Raw genomic sequence first — 16,715 nt, forward strand, 5'->3', positions numbered from 1 at the left:
CTTTGCGAATCGCGCTCGTAGTCGTTGAACGCACTGCAGTGTCCACAGCTCTCACTGGCGTGCAGTGACTAAGAAGATTCGGTTGGCATTTACGGCCGTTCATTAAAGTCTGTTAACGAGACGTTTTTATATTTAAATCCATTTCCCAGTGCGGTGATGCGAGATTATTTTTTCTTCATCTTCAATTCCGGCACGGGAAACTGATGAAAGGTCCCGCGGAAGCCTGGAAGAAGTGCCCCTTTGTCGTTGTGCATAGGTACGTGGCCGAAAAAATTTTTTCCACCCCGTTGCGGCTTGACTTAGTGCTCGCGGCGGACGATTCATCCCCCCCCCTGCTCCACTCCCACGCAGCAGCCGTTTTATAAAGCAATGTCGTCGTCCCCCCCCCCCCCCGGCTGAAGGGAGTTCATTTTATTCGCGGTGGCTCGTGCGGCGTCGTAACACATACGAAACGTCTTTCGGGGATGCGGTCAATTTGGCTGCGAGATCCCCTGACCCCGTTAGCCATAAATATCCCGCGAGGGGGGGAAGGCGCGGTGGAGATGGGGCGGGGGAGGAGGAGAGGAATGGAGGGGGACATGCGATGGGGAGATGCGGGAGGAAGGGGGTGGGGAAGGAGGCGGTGCCCCGCAAGGCTCGTAAAGGTTTCGGTGCGGAGTCTTTAAGACGACGGCCAGGGAGGAGGAGGAGCGGAGGGGAGAGGGAAACCAGCGGTCTAAAACCAAGACCTGATATGAGAACTTCTCCGCGACTTCGGTAAACTGCGGTGAAGTATGAGGCGATTGGAAACCATTTGCTCTCGCTGGGGAGGGGATAGCATGATGCCGGAAACAATTCGATATTGTGAACGCATGGGCGTAAAAGAGCGCGACCGTGTTACTTCCGTAGTTTCGCGCGCGTTTTTTTTCATTCTCTCTCGGGAATCGTTTCTCAAGGAGGCCTTCATATCATGAATGGTCTGCGATGGGTGATTAATTCAGTGCAGTAATTAAAGTGATGAAAATCTCTTTATTTTAATGGCGAAGAGAAAAAAAATAGTGAAATATTTTCTTTTGGGTGGGGTTGGTGTACTTAATTTTGCAAACGGGTTGATGTAATCTACTGAATATCGTGGTGAATTTTTTTAATGATTTTGGCCCACAGAAATAGGTGTTCCATTTGTTTAGGCCGTTCAGCGGCTTTTATCACCACATTGCCGCAAGTTTCTTTGTGACATCAGTCGTCCTGTCCGTTTCATTGAGTACGTTTTTATCAGATTCTCCGGTGTTTTTTCCGTCATCGCATGCATATCCTGGGGAAGAATATGAAATATGTGCTTACGAACTTCGTTACTTTCTGGCCTTTCGCACCATCTCATGATCACTTTCATCCGGTGTACTAAAATTTCACATAAACTAGTTAAGGTACACAATCTCCCAATTATCCTATGTACTTATGTGGAAAGACTAGTCATTCATTAGACACTATTGTATGTCATTTTGCTTCCTATTCACTCTATTCCCATTTAAATTCGGATGTCATTCGAATACGACTGAATTTTCTTAGTCTTCCTTAATTTTGGAGATTGTACCCATTGGGTGACTCCCGAAATCTTGTGAAATGATTATGATTAATGAATGAAAGCAAAACCTACCCATTTCGGAATTCCTGTGTGCTCAATAAAGATCGCTGGTAGTAGCTCCAGCATCTCATCTAAATCTGGAGTAGTCCCAAAACAGAGTTGAAATTGAATCGCATTTCTTTTTACAGGATATTGCCATAATTATTGCTGGTACCAATAATGTTTGCCTACAGTAGCGCGTGTTGAATGAGAAAACCTTCCCCCTTTGTTTATTTTCGCATCCGTCGGATAACATACACCAGCATTGAAACTTTTGAAATATTTTAGATGGAAAGGGGATTAATTACTAAGGCTATTCTCCCAAAACTTTAATCATCATTCTGATATGTTTCGATAGCAAAGCGGGCTGATAGCTACGAGCAAACAATGAGCCAAGTATTGGATATCGATTTTGTCTCGATTTCCTTTCATCCCTCGGGTATCGATAAGACCAGTTTATTTTCGATTCCTATCCTTTTTCGACTCCCCCCTTCGTTCTTCGCTCAATGCATCCGTCCGCACAAATGCTCTCTCTCCCCATGAAACTATTCACCCGGTCTCTAAACATCCCCTTTGCTACTCTCATCTTCTCTTTCAGTCAAGATTGGTTTCCTCCGTTGTACACAACCCATTTCGTTGATCCTTTCCCTTTGTTCAGCTGTTTGCTGACTCCTGGGGAAGGAAGCATGACCACGGCCACCACAAGCCTCATGATATTTATCCTATGAAAGTAATATTGATATTTCTTATTCGGTGTTGACGGGCGTTACAAAATTTCAAGATTAATTTATCGTTCACGAATAATTGTAGCTTTTGGGGAAACAATGATTGAGTTTTAATTTAATCTTCAATGTATCTTTCAAGAAATACCAGAAGAAGGCAAGTAAAACTAATTACTCCATTAGCATTTTTTGGTTTTATGCTGTCGATTTATATATATATATTCCAAAATGGAACGCTCTTCGGCGACGCACAAATATATGAAAACACAGATATAGATTCAGAATTCTGAAGACAACGGCCGTCGAAACGTCAAATAACATATTGTGAGTGTCCTTTCTTTGTGTCCCTATGGTCTATATGTGTATATATATATATATATATATATATATATATATATATATATATATATATATATATATATATTGAAGAAGAGGCAATTGGTATGTTCAAAGAACCTAAGGCTGGAAACAAGGAAGCAATTCGACAAGACTTTCGTGTGGAGCATGTCGCCCTATGGTTCCGAAACTTAGAACATTGGAAAAGGGGACCAGCGAAGAATAGAAGCTTTTGAAACATGGTGCTGGAGGAGAAGTCTGAAGATAAAAGGACAGACAAAGCAAGGAACGAGGAAGTATATAGATGAGCAGAAGAGGATAGGACCAAATGGAGAACTCTACGGCAAAGAAGAAATAGATGGATTGGACACACATTGAGGCATCATGGATTGATGAATATAATAGATGAGAAGATTCCACGAGGAAAACCAAAAGACATGTACATAGCACATATTAAGAAGGACGTAAAACAGAGAAGGTATCAGCGATTGAGGGAATTGACATTAAATAGAGTAGAATGGACGGCTACAGTAGACTAATCCTAGGATTGAAATATATTATTATATGCTTATATATATATATATATATATATATATATATATATATATATATATATATATATATATATATATATATATATAGTGGGTCGCGGTAGTCCAGTGGGTAGAGCGTTTGACTACTGATCGGAGGGTCCCGGGTTCGATTCCCGGGTAAGGCACTCTGGGCACCTGCAGCTCCACCCAATATATTCTTATATGCTTATATATATATATATATATATATATATATATATATATATATATATATATATATATATATATATAAACCATAAACACAGTAATCAACCCGAAGGTCGGTTTAGTAGGTGATGGTAGAGTTCACCTAGTACTAATAATCCAGTAATATATATATATATATATATATATATATATATATATATATAATATCTACAGTAGTATACGGTAAATGGAGGCAAGAATGTATAACTTACCCGTTAAGTATTTGCTTCTTAGAGGTTATCATTGTCCAAACATCGGAGCCACATTGGTCATCTCGTGTGTCCCAGAGGAGTAATTATTGTGCCGACTCATCTGCTTGGTGAACTCAGCCCAAAAATCCTGTTCAACTCAGTGTAGGTCATTAAACTTCATCGTACTCGCCACGTACCTCGACATAGAGATTTATTTTTGGTTCTGTTTTAACTCTCATTATCACCAGATCATCGTACTGGTTCCAAATGTGGCGGAAAGGATTTTGCGCCAACCCAGCTAAGTGTACATATTGAGTGTGCAGGGAGACATACAAACGAGGCCGCAAGTGCAGCCAATTATGGCGTCCCACGAGAAGAACATTATTTCTCGCGTGTACATTCTAGAATCCCATTCTTTGAGGCCATATTGCTCAAACGGAATGAGGATGCGCGAAAATATCCCTGAAGGTTTTTTGATTTTCCGCATGAGTTTAATTTTCACGTCGAAATTTGGATGTAGAAAAAAATTCGATTTCCGGAAGCCTTTGCTTTGGGAATCTAACAATGTTCTATTAGGTGTTAATGAATGAGCAAAAAATATTTAATGGTTCCTCATAGTTGATTCTTACTTTCAGTAATTGTTTGCATGAGGATTGTCCTCAGCGACGCATTGGCTCATCGCTCATAGTTACCTGGAAACACTTTCATTTCGTTTTTTGTAGCAGTTATGAGTAATTTAGCGGAAAATAGAAATTAATTGTAACAATTCTTTTCTGCAACTTACGAACTCCCAGTTAAACGCTCTTCTCGCCTATTATCATTTGTACTCGTTTCTATCAGTGTACTAGGCACACTTAAATATTTTTCTGTGTCTGCCAAATTAGTGCTGAAAACGTTTAATGTTGAAATAATTGTCTTTGATGTTTTGTGACTTATTAAATCTTTCGTCAGCGAGAATAATTTCACTTATGGCACCTCCTATGTTGACTCGTATAATAACCTTCCATATATCTTCTTATTAGGGTTGAAATGGAGGGACGTGTGCTACCATGTTAGGGTAAAATATATCGGAAGCATAAAAGTTTAGCTTATGACTGCTGAATTCGGACGGAACCGATTGTTTTTCCTCGCCACCGAACCCTTACGACCCGGAACGGTTCGGGATGGAAATCTCCCAATTATACACATGGCATAATAATTTTAGACCCATCTCTTCTGGAGAGCCATCCAGCTTCTTTTTATTAAAAGATTTAAAAACAAATGAATAAAATCCCCCCCCCCCAGGATGACGCTTTTGGCTCTTATATGGGAGTCGGAGATTATTCATTTATTTAAAATGTGTATATATATATATATATATATATATATATATTCCCCCCCCCCACCTCTCGGAATTATTTTAGACTTTCTCGTCCACATCCTTTCGCGCCGTCGCTCTCAAAATCCGCAGCCCGCAGGGCGGGAGCGTTGTCGACGGGTGAGTGGGAGGCGGAGGGGAGATGGGAGGGAGTGTCGGGTGTGTGTGTGTGTGGAGGGAGAGACTGGATGAGGGCCCGAGAGGTGGAGGAGAATCGGAGGGGGCGGCGCGGGAGATGGGCCGCGGAGAGGGAGGGTGGGGGTTGGTTGTGTAGAGAAGGGTTGTGTGGAAGTGCTTCGGGGGACCAACAGCGCGAGGCTGATACGGGGCGAGCGCGCGGGAGAGAGTGTCGTTTCTATTTATAGGGGCGAAAGAAATGGGGGCGCGGGGGGGTGGAGAGGGAGGGTTGTATGTGTGTGTGTGGGGCGTTAAAGGGCTCGAAGGGACTGCGGAGAGAGGGGGGCAGAAGGCTTGCGGGGCGTTGGAGGAGGTGGGTGGATAGGCCGTAGAGGGGCCCGCCGACGTCTCCTCCAGCACATAGTTTCGCTCGGCGGCTGCTGCCGCGTGGTCGGAGACGTTTGGGGGGGGGCGCAAGGGGGACGAAGTGAGGAGGATTAAGGGGGGTTAGGGAGAGGGAGCACGCACGCCTCGGTTATGCGTGACACGTGATGGAGAAGTTCTAATTGGGGGGATTCCTTCCCCATCCACCCCTTCTCGAACCTCCGTGCGGCGGTTTTAAAAGGTCCCGGCGAATGCCAGCGGGATGCTATGAAAGGATTTTTGGCCGAGAGGACTAGTTTATGGATGTTACGCTACGTGCCGAAATTACCGAACAGGAGTGTCGTATCTCTCTCTCTCTCTTCGTGCGGAGGCAATTGTGACAACACCACCTGGTTTTGAGGTTCTGATATGGTTTCGTAAAAACATTTGGATTGGTATGCACCCCCTTAGGGAATATTATCAACGTATGTTGAGTGGCCTCTGTATTTCACCGCGGTTGAAGACGTGCAATCATACCTTTAGATCCGATTGGGTATTCCGAAATATACATGTATCATTTGTTGTCTAGTCCAGAACGAAGCGATTGAACTCAAAGCTTCAGTAAAGTTTTCCATGCCCTAAATTATGTGTGCACAATGCTATACGAGTTTGAAATATGTTTATAAAATAAATGAATTAATCGGTTAATGAGTAGAAAAGGGAATTGCGAGAGACTATATTTTGCGTTCTTGTTATTGAAAATGAATGATGATTATCAGACGCGTTAATCGTAACAAAAACGCACACCATGACGTGTAAATATGCGTAAAAATATGCTGGATGTAATGGAAAACATACCTAATAATGTTGAATGTGAAAAATAATCATAAGAGTTAAATTGAGAGTTCAGATGATTAGAATTAAAAATGACTGTTCAACTTCGCGTGGAAATAAGTGAATCTCAAATCTAAAAATTAAAGAAAACCTACATAGCATAAGGAATAAAATTCCAACTAGAGTGTTAGGCTTGCATCAAAATTTTATCTTTATTATTCTGGTGTACAGTAAACGTTTTGAAGTTTGGTTGTATCAACCAGTATTTTTCGTGAATGAAGTAATGCTGTTCACGATGCTTGAGGTATTTGTTTTCCGTATTTTGAGGAATTGTTTGATGATTAAATACCACTTATCACATATAATTCGGTCGAACTCGCGTCCCTTTCATGACCGCCGTGATGTAAAGTTTGAAAATTTTGCGTTTCCAAATTATGGCAATGAGGGAGGCGTGCGAGTAATCGTTTTTCCGTCGGTAAAAAAAAATTCAAAACCCTACAACATATCCGGATTGATGTGCGTGCTTGTGTGCATGTGTATTTTCGGGCATTACACCGCCACACGAAATGACCCACACGGGTGGTCCTCCTCATTCTAACCCACGGCTGCATCATCCAACGTGACGCGGTAACACTATCCGTGGGGAGGAAGAGAATGGGAATTAAGCACGCATGCATTTGCAATGCCTTTTAAGCCTCTTTTCTCCTCCTCCGCCCGCTCTATCCCGAGTGTCCCAACCCCCACGTCATCCCTCCGGCGTCGCACACCCGCACCCAAAAGAAACCCCCCCTCTTTTAACCCCTCCCCCCATTCTGCACCTAAAACCCACCCTCCCTGGAGCGGCCGACTCACCGCTCTCGTTTGGATTAAACTCTCCATGTGCTCGGTAAAGGATCGTTGAAGACCCCGAGCGCAAGGAAGATGCGGTCCATACGATACTCTCCCAGGGACACCGGCCTTCTCTCCCTCCTAACCCTCCCCCCCTTGAGCCCTTTCTCTCTCTTTCTCTCCTTTCTCTGCCCTCAAGGCTCGCCGATACAATGAGCCCTCCTGTCCTATCTCCCCCTCCCATCCACGTAGACCCAACCCTTAATTCCCGCACGCATTTTTCCCTCGCTTTCCTTTCTCTTTTTCCTTCTCCCCACCCTTCCTTATCCAGTTCGGGTTTGAGAGCACCAATTGGCGATCAAATGGAGAGGCGGGGGATGGGACTCCCCCAAGTTCATTGGGTTCTAATTTCGTATCTTTTTATTCTTCCGCTACTTACACGCCTTTTCCATTTTTTCGGAATCCGCTTTTTGAGTTATTCCTCTTCCGTGGACCCGCATATCCCATCTCACCTCCGCTGGGGGTTGAGCCGCCAGCGACCCCCCCCCCCCCCCCCGCCGTAAGCATCGGGAAATTTTAGTGCAAGTATGACCCCGAAAATCTCTTCCATAAATTGCGTATTGCGAAGTTTGCCAGGCTGGAAACATCCACGATGGTCGTAGTGAAACGTATTTCGCCATATTCAAATGTGATGGCATCATTTCGTAATAGCTGGAAGACATTCTTTCCGTGAGTCTGGTATATGATTTTGCCCATTTGTGTCAGATTCGATGCTTTTATCTTGATTGTAAGTTGTAAATGTGCACAATGATTCATGAGAATCCTTAATTAGCCACATCCTCTTTTAATATTCTTTAGCTACGAGATTGGCGAAACTTGTCAGGTGTACGTATTTCAGTAAGAATGCTCACGTCATTCACATCCTTATGTGCCTTAGTTCAATTGTATAACGTGCCTACTGGATAACCACTTGTGAATTTAGTCAATTGAGGGTTATGTGGTCCGAAAGCGCGACATAGGATGTATATAGTTGCCAGATTAAAATATGAATTTGGCCGTCTCTGACTTCGATTTGCTGAAAATCGGAGACTTTTTTCGTTTAGCATACTAATTTTTTTCCTAATGCTGATGGTTTGGCTGTGCATTTGTATGCGTACATACGCCGACTTTCATTGGAGGGATATTTTTTTAATGATCTATCGAGTGTAATTGGATTGTAAGGGGGTTATCCAAGTTTACTTTATATGCCATTCTTTCGCAAAATATTATTAGTTTGAGGATCGCCACGCTATGGAATCACTTTTTAGAGAGGGCGATTCTGCTGTCAGCGGGTTTGGAATGATATATCATTTGTGAGAACTCGATTGTCTCCCAAGTATTTCCTGTGGACGGTTACGGTAAATAGCCCCTTAATTTTTTGTCTATGGCAAACGCTTCCTCCCCTTATCTTGCTCCACGTTTTGTTTTCCTCCCTCGGCTTACCTTCTCCTTTTCGTGCCCCTCATTGCGCTCGTCCAACGTGCCCCCTTCCCTCGTTCCCATATGTCGTCCGACCCTCTCAAGGCCTCTCTCTCTGCCCCTGCGCCTCACTCACCCTTCCCAAATATCAAATACGCCCCCACCCCAAAAAACCCGCACCACCCGCCACGGCTTGCAATGGAAATGCAGAGCTGGGCCACGAGCGTAATTTCTGTGTAACACGACACCGCAGCAGCGTCAGGGTTGGAGTGAGGGGATAATGACCGCGCGCGCAACATATACACGCTCGGATTTTTTGCTCTTTTTGCGGTAATCCTCCGTTCTTTCTTCCCCCCCGTTCCCCCCTCACCTTCCAACTCTCACTCGCATTCTTTTGTCGGGGCCTCTCTCACTCGCCCTCCTCGTTTCGCTCCCCTGTCCTTCGCCCGATCCAGCCACCTTTTGTCTCCCGTCTGCCCCATTCTCTTCATCATTGACCGATTTCCCTCCTTGCCCTTCGTGGCACGTAGGTCCTACAGATGGCCTCTCCGGACTCCTTAGATAATAGTGCAGGCTTTTTTCCATTGCGCGCCCTGCTGCCTTGCGTGTTGGCGCACGGATCGATTTGTCGGGAGATAAAGAGCTCGTAACTCGCTGGCCGTTGTCTTGCAGCCGAGCCGATGCGAGAGAGAGAGAAATATCATTCCTCCCCTCAGAAATTCCGAGCGATTGGGTGATGAAGAAAGCGAATCGGTGGAGATAATCTCCAATTCCGTTTCATTTCAGCGAGATTTTGGTATGGTGTGGCCGTTGAAATTCGGTCCCGCTGACCAAAAAAAAGGCACCACAATGCCATTCTCTTTTTTGTCTATCGTTTCGTCCATCGGAGATAAAAAAATTCTCTTGGATTACCTTTGACTGCACGACAGAAGCCACACGAAAGTATAAAGTAGATGAATTGGTCGATAAGTGCCAGTTCTTTTATAGTTTGTTGCATCGAATATCATATCTCGTAAAGTGTAGCTATTTTAATGCTTTGATGTAGTAATTTATTCCATTCATCTCCGTCGCGAATGATAAAAATCGCTTAAAGATGTCACGGAAACGTACGTTTTGATGCATTTAGAAATATTTTTGCCCTGCCAAATAAAGAGAGTTTTGGGGTGACTGTCAGCGAGGTCGATGTTTTCATCACTATCGGGAAGCGGTAAATAATAGGTAATTGCCGAAGGTGACTGGGATCAGTGTCATTTTTTTATGGGTCAAGAGACAATGGTGTCATTTCGGGTGATTCATGGCGGAAAGGGAGGGGGGAGAGTGAGATGGGGTAGGTGAGGGTGGGCGGGGGTGGAAGAGGAGCCAGGAGTCGCGCATCCAGCGCCACGCGACGTCCTTTCCGCGCGGCGGCTCCGAAGTGGAATCCTCTTTCAAATTATCCAATAAAGAGACCGCGCGTCGAAATGACGCGATTACCATAACCACGTGTTGATCTCCCTAAAAACATTAGCGACGAAAGGTATTTAGGAGGAGAGTTTACTTCCCCCCTTCCCTTCATTTTTTTTATCCTTCACTCCATGGAGTCCCATTGTCAACTCACATTTTTTTTTTTGGAGGGCGCGTGCTTACTCGACGGTTTCAGTCCACGTTTTATTTTGTAATAAGTGCGGCGGCTACTACCATCACAACAGGACGAAACAATCGCGGTCCGGCAATCTCAAATCGCCAAGTCGCGGGGGTGTAGAGGCATCCTCTGGAGTGAAATGAAATAAAATGGGACCCCCTTCTCCTACCATCTCTTCCCTTTTCACTCTCCGCCCTGTTGCTATCTCGCGCGCATATACGGGCGAGGAGATCTCTTATAATCTTTCTCTCCCCCCTTCCCATACAACCGCTCCTTCTCCCCCACCCCTACCGCCTCCACCCTTTTCGGCTCCCTCCGAGCTTATCTGCGAGCTTTATCTGCACACCACAGACACCGAGCACGCGTTTGTAGTATAAGCTTTCTCCACACCCACATGGTCCAAACCCTACCCCCGTTGCCTCGCCGCCGACTCATTACACCACCTCTTAACCCCTTCCACGTCATGTCCCCACCTCTCTCGCCTCCTCCCCCCCAACCCACTGCCCCGCTGCATTATGGTACCGCGAGAGAGCGCTCGCTATCTCCGGAACGCGTCTGCTGCCTTCCAAAGGAAGAATGGTCCTCCATGTCTGTCCGTTTCTATCTCTCTCTCCCTCTCTCCTTGCATAGCGTGCGTTTGCGTGTTTGTGTGTATGCACGCTTTTGGTAACCCCGCTGGCTGGGTTGCTGCCGCTATATTTCGGCGATGAAGGAGCGGGGTGTGTGTTTTAGTGTGGCGGAGAGTGGGAGGATGGAAGCTTTTTTCGGGGCATCTCTGCCGTCACCGGATACGGTGGGGGTCGCAGGGTCACCCCACGATCTGCTCGCTCCCACACCCCGTTTCTCCGCTGCTCCCCCCTCCTCCCGCGGACGGGACTTGGTCGCAGAGCAGGGTGAAGGGTGATGTTGGGAGGTAAATATTTTTTTTCGTTTCGAGGGGTAGGGTTGCTCCGGGGAATGCTGGGATAGTACATTTTTTCAGTTTTTATTTTTTTTTAAATGTAGGGGTCGGAGGAGTGTGGATGGTCTGTTTTGCACGCTTCAACTCGTGCCATGTGGAAAAAACTTGCGGGGAGAGCGTGAGAGAGGAAGGGGGGAGGGTTTGGGGCGGAGGTTGCTGGGAGGGTGGATGGTCGGTCACCCTGGAGATTGCGCTGCTCTCACCTCTTTTGTTCCGAGGAGAACTTGACTCGTCTTCATCTCTTTCTTAACTTGTCCGCGTGGCGTCTCTTTACTAAGCTAACTAGACACTCCTCGTCCGCTTTCCCTCGGATTTATGCGGTAAGGAGCAGTTTGTACTCCCTTAGGTTGTTCATTAGGGTCGAATATTTCATCCCTGTTCGTATCCATCGCAGCCGAAGTTGGTACCTTTGCATACCTTATCTGTTTGTCACAAAATGAGAAGTAGTGGTCTTAAAGAGTCATTGATGATTTAATATTCCGTTTAACATTCCTTCAGTCTACCGTGTAAATTTAGAGAATAACTGCAGTTAGCATTTTTTCGGATTTAATTCGCTCAATCTTACGTGTGCTCATAAAATATTTGTTATGAAATGGTTCTGGGGAACACATTAATAATATTAAAATGTATGAATCGGTCGTACATTTTATTAGCATTAATCCTGTTCATTTTGAAAATACCAATTCATGATAAGATTTAGTGGACTTGAATAATGACATTGACATCAAATCGCCTAACCTGCTACGATGTCTGTTAGATTAAAATTATCGTGGGTATAGCTATTTATTATTAAGCACGAATACATGTAGATGAAGGGCTCACAAGCAATAAATGTCATTTCCTAATAGTGCTAACATCGCAAGTATATCTTAGTCGGAGGCTAGAGTTCCATTGCCTGATCTGTGTAGCAAGACGTGTATATTCCTGGCAACGCATGTCGGAGCAACAAACATTTTTTTAACTTCTCATGCCCCTCCGAATCGCGACGTTCCCCTGAAAATTTGATCTCTCAAAGGGGTGTGCAATTAGAGTGGGCGAGAAAGATTAGACTCCGTCGTCACTGGAGTCGGGAGCCTACGCCGTCGCCAAATTTCGCATCCAGACTAGCCCCCTTCTTGTCTCCAAAGGCTCTCCGCCACCCCCTCCTCCTCCACCACCCTACTCCGTGTATCATCCCCCGCGTATAATGAGCCTGGGAGATAGCGAAGAAGTCGGGTGTCATTTATGCGGAGGCTTGGCCAGGCTCCTCGCCCTGCGTCGACGGGCGCCGCAGCATTTTTCAACCCCTGAGATGGATATTTAAACAATCTCCACCCCCTCCCATCGCTTCTTGAGTGGCAAGCACCTTGGCTCGCGAACCCCGGCCTAGCTGTGTCTCGGGAGATGAAGAAAGGGAGGAGCGTTTCAATCTCCGTTGATGGCAGTCACCCGGTAGTAACTCTTAAGGAAAGGAATCTATAACTCTTTTAATCATCGATGAGTACACGAGGGTGGGTGCAGGCTATCATTCGATGGCAATCGCCGTAGTTGTAATCTTTGCGACGCCGATTTTTCTCGGTTCTCCGCCGTATTCCTTTGTTTATTTTTCCTTCGGCGATTCCTCGCTGCTGGGTTTTACGTCGCCACCGACAAGTCTCAAGACTCCGCGTGAGCTTCCGCTCCCCTTTCATTTTTTTTTCTTTTAACCCTGATCTCACGTTATTCGGAGTCACGTGATTAGAGTCCTAATTAGCTTTCCATTAGTTGCACGCAGGTCCCACCTAAGCACGCGGATATCATGGCTAATTTAAGAGTAGCTCCTTCACAAGTCATCAAGATTGGATAAAAATTGTTCGATTGTTTCCGTCGTAATTGGTCTTCTAATGGTTTGTAAGTGGTCTTTTATTTATTTTAAAGGAGAACATGATCTTATCATTTAGTGGTACTTTATTAAATATTTTTGTCGTAGTTATATAGAGAGGGGAAAACGACTCATTTCGCTCAATTCGTTCAGGGCTTTTCTTATCAAATGAGTAAGCGACCGAAATATACGTCTACTTTCCTACCGTGCCGATTATTTTGCGTGGGTTGAGATTTTGAGTGGTCTGCAATTTCCGACTCGAAAGTAGCTTGTCGTGAGTGGTGAGAGGGCTACTTCTTCCTTGTGCGCACCGTCGTATTTTAGTCAGGTGATTCGGTCGCCAGATATCAATCCAAATCAGTAATAAGCAAAATTATTATCCTGAAAATATTTATTAAGTGGCAGAGCATTCTTTTCGTTTAAATTTCTATGCTTCTAAAACATCTTGGAAACCACTGCTATGGTGTGTCAGGGGGTGATTGCACACCTTGGATGAAAAATGAAACTTAAAGTTAGTTGTTACCTACAGATAAAAATGTAAAAATATTTCAAATATTGTTACTTGCACTAAGGCAGTTTGGTACAATGAAATTTTATACGCATACAAGACGAGCTTCTGGTAACAGGTAACAATGAAGTAAGGCTAGATGAAATAACGGTGTAGCTTGTAGTTGTTCTGATCCTTAATCGATCGAAGGAAAAATGTCAAATGATACCTGTCGGTTCTGCCCATGATCAGCTGCCATCTTAATGTTATCTTGTTAATCGTAAGACAATCGAACACATTCACTGGTGAGATTTCTGGTATGGGCAAATGTGGGTCTGGGAAGAGGCATGCCGTTTCGCGTGAGCAAACGGGGTAATTTTTATGAAGTCTACCGGTTCCGACAAATTAGCCCATTTCCGTACTAGCGTAGGATGTTTCCCAGTTAGCTTACCCCACTCCATAGATTGTCGCGTTCGTTACAGGGCACCTACTTGTGCAACAAACATTTTCCTTTCGATTTGAAACCCCGTGGGATACGTAACGCATGACCTCTCCGTTGAGGACCGCCCCGCACCTTTTAGGTCGTCTCCCAGTTCTTCCCGGCGCATATATCCCCGTACGCGCCCATTGTTGCCCTTCATTACGGCCGTATTCAAGTTATGGAAAAGGTTTTTTTCCCTCTCTCCTCCTTCCTCTATCTCTCATTCTCTCGGTCCGAAATGGGGGATGGGATGAATGCGTTGGGAGGGAGGTTCCGAAGGACAGGGTCCGGGGTGAAGGATGTGGGCTGAGAGGAGGGGTGTGTGTGTGGATGGGTGCACGCAGGGACGCGGGCGGGGGTTTTTTGAAAAGGTTTCCCTTTTCGAAGTGCCGCCTGGAGCGCCCGCGTGGTGTGGTGCACGCGGTGTCTCGTGTGTGGTGAAGCGGCGCTCAAAGGGGGGGGGGAGAGAAGAGTTTGGGGGAAGGGTTGGGGTGAATCGTTTGTAGTGCGAAAGGGGTTTTTTCAAGGGTCGGCGGTGAGGGTTTCCCGATGGTGAGATGTGGGGAGGGTTCTCTTGGTGGTTTCGGAGGTGGCGCTGCTGCGGGAAAGAGGAGAGGTTTAAGGGTTGAAAAGAATTGATTTCGGTGGTGGTGGGAAGGGGAGGAAGAGCGGTGATTGCGAGTCGAAGGAAGATTGTATGGGAGAGGAAGGGATTTTTATTTATTTTTTCTTTCGGCTTGATGGGCTGTTGGGTGGGATTTGAGGAGTTGGGCTTTTCATTGGAGGATTGGGAGGAAGGAAGTCGGAGCATATTAACGGTTTAGCGTGTCTAATCCGATCGCGGTGTCGGGGAGACGGAAGTGCTAGTCGCACGTTTTAGGGAAACGGCTTATAATAAATGATGGGTATATTTTTCTTCCCTAAAGCATATGGTACACAAAAAACCGATCCAAATCAAACTAACCAAATCTTAAAAATTGGGCGTACTTTGAATTGAGTTTTCGTCATACGAAAGACTCGTAGAGTCGGCATAAAAATTCAAAATTAAATGTAAAATATTTTTGATGCCAACAAATCCGCCTCTGTGAGTGAAGTTAATTTGACTCTTAGGTGTAATGGAAATCATGCGTTTGTATATATATATATATATATATATATATATATATATATATAATATTATATTATATTATGTGTAATGTATATGGCATTATTTATTCTTTAACCACAACGTCGATTCCATCGAGTTTAGTGTACGTGATGATGTGTCGTATGTTGAGAGTTTTTTTATTTAATTGAAACAACTTATGAATCATATGAAATATTTGTGCCTGCTAATTTTTTGAAGAGGAAAATTACTATTTTATTAGCTCTTTAAATCGCACGGTGTAATTACTCATATACCTCTAAAATTTTTACTGTTCAAATGAAATTTAAACTGAAGGAATTGGTTGAATATATTGTTAATTGATTAATAACTCATTTCAGATGATTGACATACTCATTTGAGTGATTCCACTATGTATCAGAATTTTCTACCTGCTGTGTATTTTTAGAAGTGTTTAAATTATGGTGATGTGTTTTCCAACAAGTTTTTAATTCGATCTTTTTGCTTCTATTTTCCAGGTGAGTACAAAAGGTCAAAACTCCCAAAATATTTGGTGATGTGAGGAGGGGAAGGTGACTTTTTTTGTAAGTATTAACTAAATAATACCTATGCACACCACCAGACGCACTGCTTCACAACGAAGTGATCAATTCTGTTAGCGATCTCTCAATTAGGCATATGAGAACATCAAGTGCTCATTCTAAGTTTTAATCGCGCTCTCGTCTCAAGTATAAACTTCACTCAGAGCTCTTCTTCTAATTCATAACGCTGATTCAAGTAACCAGTTTGGTAACGATTTCGGACTTTACTTGCAGAAGTAATGTAAATTAGTCCATCTTCACGCACCTAACGGAATGCTTGTCCTTCAATAAACGCAGTCGCAATAAAGGCAACAAACGTCGCAGTAACTGAGTATCCTCGCCGAACTGCCTAGTTTAATATTTTTGCAGAGAGGTCGGTTGTCATCAGTCAAATTTTCTCTCTTTTACACGTACCCCATCCCCTTCGTTCAAGGTTTTCCGCACCCGATCCTTCGGCGTCAAAACTCGCCCCATCCAAACAGGTATACAGCCAGTGATAACAAACATGCTCATTCAGAATCCCTCCTTACAAGTATTATTCTCGCCTTTTCCATTATGTTTTTCCAACCCCCGGTTTGTCGACTACGACTGGAGAACCGTTTGTGTCTCACACTTCTGTTGCTCTCGCTTGGAGACATCTGCCCGCCACCGTTTCTATTTCAATCCAACAAATATATCTAGACCTCCGGTGAGCCGGTCGCTGATGAGCCGTCTCTAGACTGAAAGGAAACCTCGCCACTCAGTCATAACTGTCGATGCATTGGGTTGTGTCACCCAAATGATGGAACGCGTGGAGCCACCGCCTATTTTACAAGTGCAAATAAAGCCAGCATGTCTGTGCTCTTCGCGGTGATATCGTTTTTTTACGTGTTCCGCGTTAAGTGGGTATGTAGTATCGATGCTGAGCGATAAATCAGGCAATAGCTACTCAATAAGGAACAAGTATGGGCTGGGCCCTATATAAATTCAGTTAATGAATGCTTCACATTTGTCGTGTATGCAGTTCACACATTTAAAAAATGCCTCTTCATTTAGAGACATTTCCATGGAATAC

The 16,715-nt window shown here is 44.5% G+C and overlaps 1 protein-coding gene across 1 annotated transcript in view; it reads left to right on the forward strand.

Moving 5' to 3' along the window:
- The window catches only part of hth (Meis homeobox homothorax), an 834,894-nt gene that overhangs the window by 359,679 nt on the left and 458,500 nt on the right, over positions 1 to 16,715 (forward strand). The gene's annotated exons all lie outside the window — the stretch shown is intronic.

This window comes from Hetaerina americana, unplaced genomic scaffold (assembly GCF_022747635.1).
Source record: "Hetaerina americana unplaced genomic scaffold, ioHetAmer1.1.p SCAF_9, whole genome shotgun sequence".
In the NCBI taxonomy this organism is placed as follows: Eukaryota; Metazoa; Arthropoda; class Insecta; order Odonata; family Calopterygidae; genus Hetaerina; species Hetaerina americana.